The 14,713-nt window shown below is 32.0% G+C and overlaps 1 long non-coding RNA gene across 1 annotated transcript; it reads left to right on the top strand.

Annotated features, from left to right (window-relative positions):
- The first annotated feature begins 1,025 nt into the window (after positions 1 to 1,025).
- Positions 1,026 to 3,484, top strand: LOC149170090 (uncharacterized). Its single transcript, XR_016259469.1, has 3 exons — positions 1,026 to 1,323; positions 2,458 to 2,520; positions 3,236 to 3,484. It is a non-coding gene; the product is annotated as an uncharacterized LOC149170090 (long non-coding RNA).
- Positions 3,485 to 14,713: the final 11,229 nt, after the last annotated feature.

The raw sequence follows: 14,713 nt of genomic DNA, 5'->3' as shown, positions 1-14,713 counted from the left end.
GTTTCTTGGTGAGTAATGTTCATGATAAAAAGCTTGGTTCCTAATGATACCTAATTTTGACCCTTTAATTTTGTAATATACTACAAATTTTTCTTACCTCTATAGGGCTTGGTCATCCCTCAATTTTACCACAAGTAACTTTGTTTCACTATATCACTGAATAGGGAGGACCACAGAGTTCTTATCACATTAATTTTTCTCATATGCATCACATATTATTTCATGCCCTACATGTTCACATTATAACGGATGTCCTAAGGTTTTTATGTCTACAAGCTATGCTATATTGGAACAGCGCTAGTACAAGCTTAGAATGCAAACATCATTAGTTATTGTTATTACATCATTAGTTATTGTTATTTATACAAGCTTAGAATGCAAACATCATTAGTTGTTGTTATTACATCATTAATTGTTGTTATGGTTTTGGCAAACAAATTTGGGATCCAATATGCAAGGATGACCATCACAATGGTTTCAGATTTGTATTTATGATATGATTTAATGTTAAGTATGTCACATTTGTATTTATGATATGCTTCAAGGTACTTTAAATATTTTTAATATTTAAAGTAAACATATGTTCAAGCATTCAATGTTATATACATTACAACCATTGTGTATTGTATGTGACATAAAACATATGACTCATTGTTATATTTCCAATCTTTGCATGTGATAAATGTCTGGGTGATGAAAGTTTATTGATCTTGTTTTGGTGTGTGATACTTAATATTTAAAGTAAACATATGTTCAAGCATTCAATGTTATATACATTACAACCATTGTGTATTGTATGTGACATAAAACATATGACTCATTGTTATATTTCCAATCTTTGCATGTGATAAATGTCTGGGTGATGAAAGTTTATTGATCTTGTTTTGGTGTGTGATACTTTCAATGTGGGCCCTTTCATGATACCTTTCACGATGAATCGGATTAGATTTAGTTGTGTCATGAGAACAATGGTTTCATTTAAGTGATGTGTTTATCTTTTTCCCGTTCATCTGACAATTAGAACATATTAATGTTGAACCAGACACGTTTTCATTTACGTTATAAGGAAAATTTGTGTTGTCTTTAATGCAGCACTTTGAGGAAAATTGTACAGTGATTTAATGCGGTACAATGAAAACCCTTACCATGTATTCCCACTGCAATTTTTGCTCATTATTCGACCTTGAGAGCACTATTCATTTTTCTGGAAATAAAATTTTACTGAAGGGTTTTAGCACTAGAAATATCCAGCTATAGGAGCTAGAATGTTGGCTCAGAGTAAAGTTGTGGAAGGTATTGTTGTAGGCTCCTGACGTTGCACTGGTAAGCACATGGTTAATTGTATAGTTTATTGTTTTTTATCAACAGTTGGTTGTCTTACCTTTGCTTGTTGGTTTCCTTCTGTCAATTCCTCAGTCCCTTCTTGGCCACCATTTATCTTACTCTACTTCAAATGCATGTAAAGACAAGGGTATAATACCCTCTTCCTCTCTCACTTTCAGTTCATCCTTCCTTTGGTCTATTCTATATTGTAAAGTTAAAAAATGTGAAGGCCTAATCTCTGCAAATTTGCGTCAAATTCCATGGACACAAAATCCTCACACTATTATATATTTGTTGCATACCTCACAAATTTAGCTAATGCATGCAAAATTTGAGGTTTCACTCACGCTCTGCATAAAATTTGCATACCCATGTTTAATAGATCATTTTGTCACTGGAAAATTTCCTGAAGCCTCCATTATCTTGCAAAAATTCCCACCAAAATTCATGTAAGCTATAGGTAACGATGTAAGGTTTTGTTATTCGAGTCGTATGTCAATTATTACCTTCTGCAATCCTAAATTCATTATGGGTTCCATAGTAAATATATGGATATATATTCTTGGTGCAAATTATTAATTGTATGCAAGTTTTTCAAATTCCAATGGCATACTCTCCTTGCACAAAACGATTATTGCATACAGGGTTTTTACCTGGCAGTTAAAAATGTAACTTTGAAGAAAGTTTCTTATTTGTTTATACCTCTACAATTTCAAAGAAAAGAAGTCATATTTTTCTACCATTGCAGAAGAAGATATAAAAAATCCCCCCCTGCGACTCTGAATTTCTAATCCTTGACTCTCTCTTTTCCCTGCCATCACTTCATTCTAAGTCGCTAAACCCTAACCTAAATGCTTGCTTATTAATTTCAATTTGAAGAAAATTATTGTCGTAATTATTACAAGTCTCTGTGTACAAACTATATTTTCATCCTGACTTATTATGAGCTGAGGCTATCTCATTTCTCCTCTGTAATCGATCTCCTCAGTCAACCTATCCCTGTTCATTGACCGTGCAAGAACGTAAGGTCAAGTGGCTTAGATTAGCATTTTGCATTTGTAACAATTTTAAAGAGAAATGTGTTGTTGTTTGCTTCCTGTTTTACAGTTTCAATATTAATTTGTTTATTTACAGAATGAATTCAAGTTCATGAGGCACAGGTAGAAGCAGAGGAAGGAGAAACATGCCACCAAGCTGGTGAGATTCTAGCAGAAACAAAAATATTCGTTTCTTTCTCCATTTTAATGTTGATTCAGATGAATTTCACCAACTTTCCACAATTGGTAATCTAAACCTATGGTCCCCAAATGTGTCATGTATCCCTCCTGTTTATCAAAAAAGGTTAATCTCCTTCCCTCCAACCTCATCCTAACATTCAAGAAATTCCAGAACCTACACATGTTATCCCACCTATGGATGCAAATGATAGTTGGAACCCCACTTAGGATCCACCTGAACACGGTCATGATGCTTGGCGTAATATCTCCAAAATTCCCAACGCTTCTTCTACTTCTCGTTCAATAATTCATGGTGCTCTTCCACTTCCCGAAAAGCAAGTTGTTCATGCACATTCAAAAGCTACTTCTTCACCCACTTTTGCTAGCCATACTCACCAGAACTATGCAATTCCTTGAAGCCCTATGCATGTGTCCCCTGTCAACAGTCTCTCTAAAAAAGATCTAGAACAGAATCCCACAGCAGGTTCCAAGCCTGATAACAATATCAAGAACAGAATCCCACAGCAGGTTCCAAGCCTGATATCAATATCACTGCACCAGAAGGAGTCCAATATCAACTGTAGAATGAGGCAAAGAAACAAATTATTTCTATGGAAATATTCTTGAGAGTCTAAGAATAATGCCTCTCCTTTTGGTTATAAGTTTTGATATATGTTGATGTTGAATGTTGGCAGGGATTGCCATGGAGTTTCACGGTATTTTGGACATGGAGTTTCACGGTATTTTGGATAGTTGTAAAGTTTTGACAAAAATATTGTGGGTTTATTTTTATTATTTTGGTTTGGACAAGGATACTATGATGCTATATTTTTGGGGCATTCGGTTGGCTGAAAGAGGACATTTCCATGATTTTGGACTTATTAATTATCCAACTCATATTATATTGAACATGAAATTTGCTTAATTGGCTAATTTATTTATGTGGTGCATGCTTACATTATATAAGTTGATGATCATGCATTAAGGGTTTTGTTTATGATTAACACACATATGGATGTGGGTCCTCCCCCTCTCTGATTCGTCCCCTACTTTTTAAGAGCCCACCTTTAGTCTCACCTTCAAATTTATTAAGATTGATTAGTTTAATTAGCATAATAGTTATGTAATCGTCTAGCAAATCAAGGCTATAAACTCAGGCATACCAAGGAGAGAAAGGACATTTTGGCTACACCACAAGTGGTATGATTTAATTATTATTCTTCATTTGGATTTAATCTAGGTAATTGTTATTCAAAGACATTAATTTAAATGGCTTCTTTTAAATAGCATCACTAATGAAGGTTCATAATACTTATTGTTGTCAGAGGTATATTTGATTTCAGTTACGGATTATTGAAGCATACTGCTTTTGTCAATTCTAATGTTGAATCTTTGTGCACCAGTCTTTGAACATGTCCCTTTGAGCTTGCTGCAACGAGATTCGTTTCATTTAGTTGTTCTATCTATTAGCATTTGACCACACAACCTTATAAATGAGATCATTTTTTAAAGAAGTTTCTTTGAGCATATTTTAATTTTCCAAGTATGTGGATTTCTTATCTGAACATTTTTTTTAATGATATCATTTTTTATTCCTACCTTCTTGTGGCTTAATAATCGTTTTTATATTTTACTCTTTCTTGTTAATAGCAATCTATACAATTGTATATTACCGTTCTTTTTCTTTTAATGTGTATCTTTGATGAGAATCAATCACTTATTTCTACATTTGATCAATATTGAGCATCAATTTGTGAGTTTGGCTTGAAAGGCATGCTACTCATTATTGCTCGCTTTAATGACATACTTTTGAGCTCTTTGAACACATTGTAAAGTTTATAATTTTCTTGTTTTAGATTTGAGTTTTCCTTTTATTATTTTTTTGTTTGATACTTCGAATTTGTATGATATTGTATTGGATTGTAAATCAGGTAACATTCCCATATCCTTGGCCTATCTATCCTAAGGATTCGAGGCTTGTTGTGGGTTTTTCGCAAAAAAAATAATAAGAAAAATAATCGTCAATTGGGGAGTGAATAGTTTTGCTTCTTAGTTAGTTGATTTTTTTGACTGCCAGATTTTCTTCATTTGCCTTTTATGTTTGTCTATTGTTTCTATTGCTACTTGTTCATGATTTTTTATCTTAACAAGTTTAATGACCAGAGTTTAGCCCTTTAATGATTAAGCACCAATTAGGATGATATAAATTTGTCATTGTTATCCACATCTAAAGCAACAACAACAAAATATTTCAATCAAGGTCAGTTACTCACTTTCACTGCTTTGTTATTAAGATATTTTATGAAAGATTGTCTTTTCTTGAACAATTTGATTAAATTTTGAATAAATAAATGACCCAAACCGTCTTGTCTCAACCCAGTGTTTTTCTTAATTTTAATAATTAGAATAGTATTGATGTCGATCTCTTCAACCTTGCTATTGATACTGAAAAAAATTGTCAATAACTTGAGAGGTCTTTGACTAATACCTCACAAGATATTGAAATTGTTGACCAACCATTGGTACAACATCTATTCAGCGTCTTGATTGATAGATGCATGCTCCTTCTTTTTTATCTAGATCTTCTCACCATAACATTGAAACTCCTCGACTATCAAGATCATCTCATAAATCATTTGAAACCCCTCGCCGTTTTCATGGGTTAAGAGGAAGATCTCCTAAATTTGATTATTTATCAGTTGTTAGAGGTAGAATGAAAAGTTTAGAGACTCTCAAGAGTTCTGTTAAAAGATACTTATTTGAATCTAACATTGCTTTTGTTAACCAAATTCCATGTTTTATCTCTCCTATCAAAATGGGTACACCTCCTTTGGGGAGTGTCTTCAGCAAGTACCAACCTACCCCACACCCTAATGACCCTAACAAGATAATCAATAAATTTGGGATTTTCGAATTCAAATAAAATTTAAATGCAACTCCTTCGCATGTACCATCAGCACCAAATTTATCTCTTGCAGTAACACATTTGCCTAAATTCAAAGATTACCTAATTAAGTTCTTTGGAGTTGGGACCCATACTGTTGAAGAGCATCTAAGCACATTTTTAAATGTGTGCAACAATATAGGGGCTAATAATCAAGGTGTTTGTATGAGACTATTTATCAATACCCTAAAAGGAAGATTTTCATCTGATTTCTATGATTTACCTCATAAAAAAAATTCAACTTGGGTTAAATTGTCTTATTGGTTCAAATCTACCTTCAGGCAACAAAAAAGTCTTGTTGATTGCTTCAAGGAATACAATAATTGGATCTTTAAACTTGGAGAAACTATCTAAGCTTTTAACCTCAAGCTTACCAAGCTATATAATAAAATTCCAAAAACTATTAGACCTCACAGTCAGGATGTCATTATTCAATATTATAATATCATTCCTTGTCCCTATAGGAATCGATTCGAACAAAAAAAAACAATGATTTGGCTACTTCCTTACAAACTTGTCTCGAATACGAAGATCAAAATCTAAGAACTGGTATCCCTTTAAATGAATCTAACAAGAGCCCTAAAATAAATGTGATTTTACAATTAATGCAAGATATGAACAATCACATGGTTTATTTAACGCAAGGTTGTAATTCCACTTTTTCAATCTTCACTGACATCTATCCCTCTGCCTCATCTTGTTTCATCTTCGCCAAGAAATCTCCTTTTGAATTGTCTTTGGTGTAATTTTTGTGAAGACTATCATGACTAAAGGAACTGTGAGATTATAAAGGCAAGCAAAGAAAGAATTTTTGGGAAGAAATCAACCCCTAGAATTTTTGGGAAGAAATCAACCCCTTCACCTCCAAATCCTACTCTAAATACTTTAGATTGGATGGAAAATGATGTAAATATTGTAAATACGCGCTCTTGAAATTATAACAAAAATTTTCAAAACAATCCTTCTAATCACAATTTTGCTTCCAAGCAATTTTCTTCTAACATCAAAGACAGGAGTCCTACTAAAAAAATGATAATTTGCCTAAGACTGCTAGAAAATACAACATCATAAAATATTTATCCAAAATCAAAGTTAATGCAACACTCCTAGATTTAGCTCAAGCCCTTGATCAGATTGCAAATCTTAAAAAAAAATCTTCAAAAACAAAAAAAATCACATGTTCCATCAATATCTATCACTCAAATAGAATATGATACTGAGCTTTCCCAAGATCTCGAAATTGAAGCGGTAACAAATTCTAGGCAACCTAAAAATCCACCCTTTTATGTTTCTATGAAAAACTTTGATAAGATAGCTCATTGTTGTCTTATAAATGGGGGTTTTGGTCCAATGTTAGGTCCAAAACACTATTATGGAAGAACTAGGGCTTTCTTGTTCAAATGAAATTCCTAGAAATATGTTAGCCTTCAACAAACAAAAACAAATTTCCATTAGAGAAATCAAGGATCATACCTTAATATTGTGTTCTCATCTTAAGATTTAAACAACTTGTAATGTTCAAGTCATTGACATGCTAATTGGTAATTACTCAATCATTCTTGGTAGAGAATGGAAATTGTTGATTGGTGGTTATTACTCCATGGATGGCTCTCATACCATGATTTATAGAGGTACCAAGAATATAATCGTATATAGGGAGGATAGAATAGTTCCTTATATTGAAAATCATCCCCAACCATCAGTCAAGTGTACCAAAGAGGACCTTGGAATTTATTCAATCTTCAATGAAGAAGAAACTAACCACCAAACTATTGGAAATGTTACCCCCAATTTAAATTTAAATAGGCATAATTTCTTTGATGGGGCATCATCACAAGATGGTAATGGGGTTGGTATTCTTCTACAAAATCATTTTGGAAAATCATATTCTTATTCATATCATTTGAAATTATTCATGGATGCACAATGTAGCAGAGTTTGAAGCTCTGTTACTTGGGTAAAATAATGCCTTATTGCTTGGAATTCAAAATCTTTTCGATTTTGGAGATTTTGAATTAATTGTCAATCCAATTAAAAGGATTTACACTCCTTAAAGCAAGTTGATGAGGCATTATATAGCCCTTGCTTCAGATGCAATATCAAAATTTAAAAGTTTTAATATCGCACACATAAATTGGAGCATGAATACAATTGTTGACTGCCTGGAAATGTATGTTGCAAGGCCTAGATATTTTGATTTAATAAACAAACCTGATTGCAATGTAGTAACATTGTACAAGCCCCACCTACCTGATAATGAAGAATCTTGGCAATTATTTATTGATGACCAAGATCTTTTGGAATTTCTCACAAATGATAGTAAGGAATCTTCTAAAATCATTAATTTTGATCAGAATAAATATCCCAAAGGCCTAGTTCCCTTAGAGGATGTTTGTTCCCCTGGTGATGCAGCTAAAATCCCTTCATCCAACAATTCACTTCATAAGACTATTGACAAAACTATACAAGTGAATATTAGAATTGATGATGATCCTAAAATGTTGCATGTATCTGAGTCTTGTACTCAGATGGAAGTTGATAAATTTGTCAATCTTTTTTCGGAAATTTTCTAATCTTTGCTTGGTCATATAGTGACTTGAAGGGTTTTTATCCTAACCTCATTTCTCATGATATACCTATCAAAGTTGTTTTTTAACCTATTAGACAAAAGCAAAGACTTATAAATCCAACTTTAGAAGCAATTATTAAAGCTGAATTAGATAAAATGTTCGATGCTCATATCATTTACCTTATTAAATATTCTGAATGAGTAGCTAATTTAGTCCTTATTCGGAAGAAAAATGGCTAAATCCACCTGTGTGTCAATTTTCGATCATTAAATAAGGCTAGTGTGAAGGATAACTTCCCCCTTCCAAATATTGAGCTAATTTTACATCAAGTTGTTGGTTCTTCTATAATGTCATTGCTAGATGGCTTCTCTGGCTATAACCAAATCTATGTGAAGAAAAGTGATAAGCATAAGACAACTTTTACCACCAAGTGGGGAACCTTCGCTTTTCATCACATGCACTTTGGTCCCACTAATGTCGAAGCTACATTTAAGAGGGATATCAGCATTTCATTTGATGATTTAATTGGAATAATTATTTAAGTATATTTAGATGTTTTGAACGTTTACTCCAAAAAATGGATAGACCATTTTGATCACATTGCAATAGTTTTTACTACTTGTAGAAAATATGGAATATCGTTAAATCTTGCAAAATCAATTTTTGGCATCAAATCAAGTAAATTACTTGGACACATTGTATATGATTCCAATATAAGCATTGATCATAATAGAGTGTCTGCTATTCAAGCTCTCTCTCCTCCTGCATCTAAAATGGGCATACAATTATTTATGGGAAAGATAAAATTAATAAGGTGGTTCATTCCAAAACATTTCCCAGATTGCCAAGCCAATCCATATTATACTAAAAAACGGCCAATCTTTCAATTGGAATCATTCTTCTCAACATGCTTCTGAAAAATCAAGGATGCTATTTCAACAACCTTGGTTTTAGCTATTCCTAATTTTTCTAAGGATTTCATCATATACACTAATGCTACAAAGGAATCAATTTCTACAATTTTGATGTAGAAAAACAATCAAGGACTAGAAAAACTTATAACATTTCCCAGCGATATCTTGTCTAATGACGCTATGAAATACTTATTGATCAAGAAACATGATTACTCCCTTGTTAAGGCTATTGAAAATTTAGACATTTGATCCTTGGAAAGCATACTGAGGTGAGAACTCCTTTCTCAAAACATAATCTGGAAAATTTTCAAGTTAATTAACTACGATTCAGGAACATGACCTCACCATAGTTACTACTAAAACCAGAAAAGGTCAATGTTTAGCTCTCCATCTTGCACAAAATTTAGAACAAACCCATGATTTTGAATTTCAAGATCAATACCTTATTGATCTATTTTGTGTACAAGATGATTAATCTGATCTTCGTTCACATCCCTGGTATCATGATGTCAATTTATTCTTAACTCACCATAGATGCCCAGAAAACTTGAACAAAATCCAATAAAGGAAATTAATACTTTATGCATCAAAATATGTTTTTGTAGGCAATGTCTTATTTCGAAAATCCCATGATGGGATGCTTCTCAAATGTATAAATGATGAAGTTGCAAATCATGTTTTGAAGTCCTTACATGGTTCCTTTGAATGCTCAGATAATGTTGGTGGTCATTTTACTGCAAGAGCCACTTCCTGTAAGATCATAAGAACCAATTATTATTGGCCACAACTCTTCAAAGACACTTACAAATTCATCATATCATGTAACTAATGTCAACATGTGGTTGGAAGATTATAATATTCATCCATGCGCTTAGAGCCTATCATTGCCACCTATCCCTTCACTAAATGGAGGCTTGATTTTATAGGGCCAATCAATCCACCTTCTTCAGTTGGTCGCACCTTTATTTTTACTGACATTATTTCACGAAATTATCTGAAACGGTCCCCTTGAAAAATTCCACTGATGAGCAAGTCATTTTGTTTCTTGAAGAAACTTTAATGCCTATATTTGGCACACCCATTCATATTGTGTATGGTAATAGACTTGTCTGTTTGCACTTTTTTGTGGTAAGCACTCTATCAAAGACATTGTTTCATTTACTTATTACCCCCAAAGAAATGGTTAAGTGGAGTCAACTAATAAAAATCTTCTCAAGATCCTCATGAGAATCATTTTAGATAATCCTAGGCAATGGCATAATTTACTTTTCAAGGACTTATGGGAAGATCACACTACCACTAAAGTAACTACTAGTGTCACACCCTTTCAACTCATTTATTGTCAAGAAATCATTATTTCAGTTGAGTTGTAGTTGGTTACATTCCACCTTGCCCTATAAAATGAAAAATTTAAATAATATGATTTTATCAATTGATATCATGCACTTCTAACCTTAGATGAACAAAGAACTAAATCTTTCAATAAAATCCTCAAAAGAAATAATATTGTTAAGAAATATCATAATAAAAGGGCTAAAATTTTTGTCTTTGAAAGTGATCATTATGGGATTTTGATCATGTTGAAAAGAGTAAACATTTGAAGTTTCAAGACTGTGGATTAGTCCATATGAAGTTGTTGCTAAAATAGTTGTCAATTCGTATTTGTTGAAGGATTATGATGGTAGACTATTATCTTACCCGACCAATGGTTCTTATCTTAATCATTACCTAGATCCTATTAAGGGATCTATTCAATTATGAAACTATTTTGGTCATTTTCGTGTTTTTCTTTTCCTTATTTTCTATTGCTTTAGTCTATTCCTTTTGATGTTAATTTTTTTTTTTCTTCCTGCTTTTTTATATTTTGTTTCTTCGTTGATACATAAAAATGTCAAATATGCATTTCTATGAGAAACTTCACATAGGAACAACACTTTTTCTCATTGTAGCCTACCGAAAGGAGAAAGAAACACAGAGGTATTACTACCCCAATTTTAACATTACATGATTTTAAGCTTGAGTATATATTTGGTAACTCATTTTGTTACGGAAAGATAAAGTATCTATATCTACCTCCCTCTGCTCTAGGAAAAATTTTCCCCAAGAAATGTGTCATGGGAATAATGATCTTAGTAAAGTGTTCATTTTTCACTAATTATCATGAGAGGGGGAGGGAATCAGGGGACTTGGTTTCATTTCTACTATGTGAAACCACAGACACTGAGTTCAATATAGCTGCTTTTATTTTCCTATGGAGTCACCAAATGTTGATACCTAATTTTGACCCTTTAATTTTTTAATATGCTATAAAAAAATTCTTACTTCTATAGAGCTTGGCCATCCTTCCTTTTGACCATGGCCATCCTTCATTTTTACCACCAGTGACTCTGTTTCACCCATGTGTTTCACTAATATGACCTAATGTGGAGGACCACAAATTTGTTTTCACATGATTTTTTCTCATATGCATCATATATTATTTCATGTCCTGCGTGTTGTTCACATTATAAAGGATGTCTACAAGCTCTGATATATTGCCACTATTCTAGTACAGGGTTACAATGCAAACATCACTAGTTGTTGTTATTTATTATGGTTTTCGCATCATATATTATTTCATGTCCTGCATGTTGTTCACATTATAAAGGATGTCTACAAGCTCTGATATATTGCCACTATTCCAGTACAGGGTTACAATGCAAATAGCACTAGTTGTTATTTATTATGGTTTTCTTTGATATATTGCCACTATTCCAGTACAGGGTTACAATGCAAACATCACTAGTTTTTGTTATTTATTATGGTTTTCGCATCATATATTATTTCATGTCCTGCGTGTTGTTCACATTATAAAGGATGTCTACAAGCTCTGATATATTGCCACTATTCCAGTACAGGGTTACAATGCAAACATCACTAGTTGTTGTTATTTATTATGGTCCTGCGTGTTGTTCACATTATAAATGATTTCTACAAGCTCTGATATATTGTCACTATTCCAGTGCAGAGTTACAATGCAAATATCACTAGTTGTTGTTATTTATTATGGTTTTCGCAAAAAAAATTGGGATCTTTACATTATACAATACCCAAAGATGACGATCACAATGGTTTCACATTGTATTTATGATATTCTTTAATGTTTTCTTAAGGTACTTTGAATATTGAAAATCTCGGTTAAATATATGTTCTCACAACCATTATGTATTGTGTGTTATATATTGAATATTGAAAATCTTGGTTAAATATGTGTTCTCACAACCATTGTTGTTGTTATCTATTATGGTTTTCGCAAAAAAAATTGGGATCTTTACATTATACAATACAATACCCAAGGATGATGATCACAATGGTTTGACATTGTATTTATGATATTATACAATACCCAAGGATGACGATCACAATGGTTTCACGTTGTATTTATGATATTATACAATACCCAAGGATGACGATCACAATGGTTTCACGTTGTATTTATGATATTATACAATACCCAAGGATGACGATCACAATGGTTTCACGTTGTATTTATGATATTATACAATACCCAAGGATGACGATCACAATGGCTTCACGTTGTATTTATGATATGATATTATACAATACCCAAGGATTGCGATCACAATAGTTTCACGTTGTATTTATGATATTCTTTAATGTTAAGTTTTCTTCAAGGTACTTTGATTTTCTATGATATTATACAATACCCAAGGATGACACGTTGTATTTATGATATTCTTTAATGTTAAGTTTTCTTCAAGGTACTTTGATTTTCTATGATATTATACAATACCCAAGGATGACGATCACAATGGTGTCACGTTTTATTTATGATATGATATTATACAATACCCAAGGATGACGATCACAATGGTTTTAGGTTGTATTTATGATATTCTTTAATGTTAAGTTTTTTTCAAGGTACTTTGAATATATGATATTATACAATACCCAAGGATGACGATCACAATGGTTTCACGTTGTATTTATGGTATTCTTTAATGTTAAGTTTTCTCCAAGGTACTTTGAATATTGAAAATCTCTATGATATTATACAATACCCAAGGATGACGATCACAATGGTTTCACGTTGTATTTATGATATGATATTATACAATACCCAAAGATGACGATCACAATGGTTTCACGTTGTATTTATGATATTCTTTAATGTTAAGTTTTCTTCAAGGTACTTTGAATATATGATATTATACAATACCCAAGGATGACGATCACAATGGTTTCACGTTGTATTTATGGTATTAAACTTTGAATATATGATATTATACAATACCCAAGGATGACGATCACAATGGTTTCACGTTGTATTTATGATATTCTTTAATGTTAAGTTTTCTTCAAGGTACTTTGAATATATGATATTATACAATACCCAAGAATGACGATCACAATGGTTTCACGTTGTATTTATGGTATTAAACTTTGAATATATGATATTATACAATACCCAAGGATGACGATCACAATGGTTTCACGTTGTATTTATGGTATTCTTTAATGTTAAGTTGTATTTATGGTATATTTATGGTATTCTTTAATGTTAAGTTGTATTTATGGCATTCTTTAATGTTAAGTTTTCTTCAAGGTACTTTGAATATTGAAAATCTCGGTTAAATATATTTATGGTATTAAACTTTGAATATATGATATATTTATGGTATTAAACTTTGAATATATGATATTATACAATACCCAAGGATGACGATCACAAACTTTGAATATATGATATTATACAATACCCAAGGATGACGATCACAATGGTTTCACGTTGTATTTATGGTATTCTTCAAGGATGACGATCACAATGGTTTCACGTTGTATTTATGGTATTCTTCAAGGATGACGATCACAATGGTTTCACGTTGTATTTATGGTATTCTTTAATGTTAAGTTGTATTTATGATATTCTTTAATGTTAAGTTTTAATGTTAAGTTGTATTTATGGTAATCTTCAAGGATGACGATCACAATGGTTTCACGTTGTATTTATGGTATTCTTTAATGTTAAGTTGTATTTATGATATATGACGATCACAATGGTTTCACGTTGTATTTATGGTATTCTTTAATGTTAAGTTGTATTTATGATATTCTTTAATGTTAAGTTTTAATGTTAAGTTGTATTTATGGTATTCTTTAATGTTAAGTTTTCTTCAAGGTATTTTGAATATTGAAAATACCTTGAATATTGAAAATCTCGGTTAAATATATGTTCCATTATGTATTGAGTGTAATATTATTGTGTGTTATATAAGAGTGTAATATTATTGTGTGTTATATATTGAATATTGAAAATTTTAGTTAAATATATGTTCTCACAACCATTATTGTGTGTAATACATAACATATGAATCATTATTATATTTCCAACCTTTTCATTTGATAAATGTTTGGGCGATGAAAGATTATAAAGTTTGTTTTGACGTATAACGCTTTCAATGTGGGACCTTTCACGATGAATGATATTAGATTTAGGTTGTGTTATGAGAACAACGGTTTCATTTGAGTGATGTGTCTATTTGTTGCATGTTCATCTGTTAATTGAAACATATTAATGTTGAACTAGACTTGTGTTCATTTGTGTTATAAGGAAAATCTGCATTTAGTATTTTTTGCAGCACTTTGGGGAATGCAAACTTTCTGGCTATTTTAATGCACTACCATGACGAACCCTACCATGCCTTCCCACTGTAATTTTTTCTCATTGTTCTACCTTGAGAGAAC

The sequence above is a fragment of the Pinus tabuliformis genome, chromosome 4_2 (genome assembly GCF_031772625.1).
Source record: "Pinus tabuliformis cultivar Carrire ecotype Pingquan chromosome 4_2, CPIR1, whole genome shotgun sequence".
Taxonomy (NCBI): Eukaryota; Viridiplantae; Streptophyta; class Pinopsida; order Pinales; family Pinaceae; genus Pinus; species Pinus tabuliformis.
This window is presented reverse-complemented; position numbering and strand designations above follow the sequence as displayed.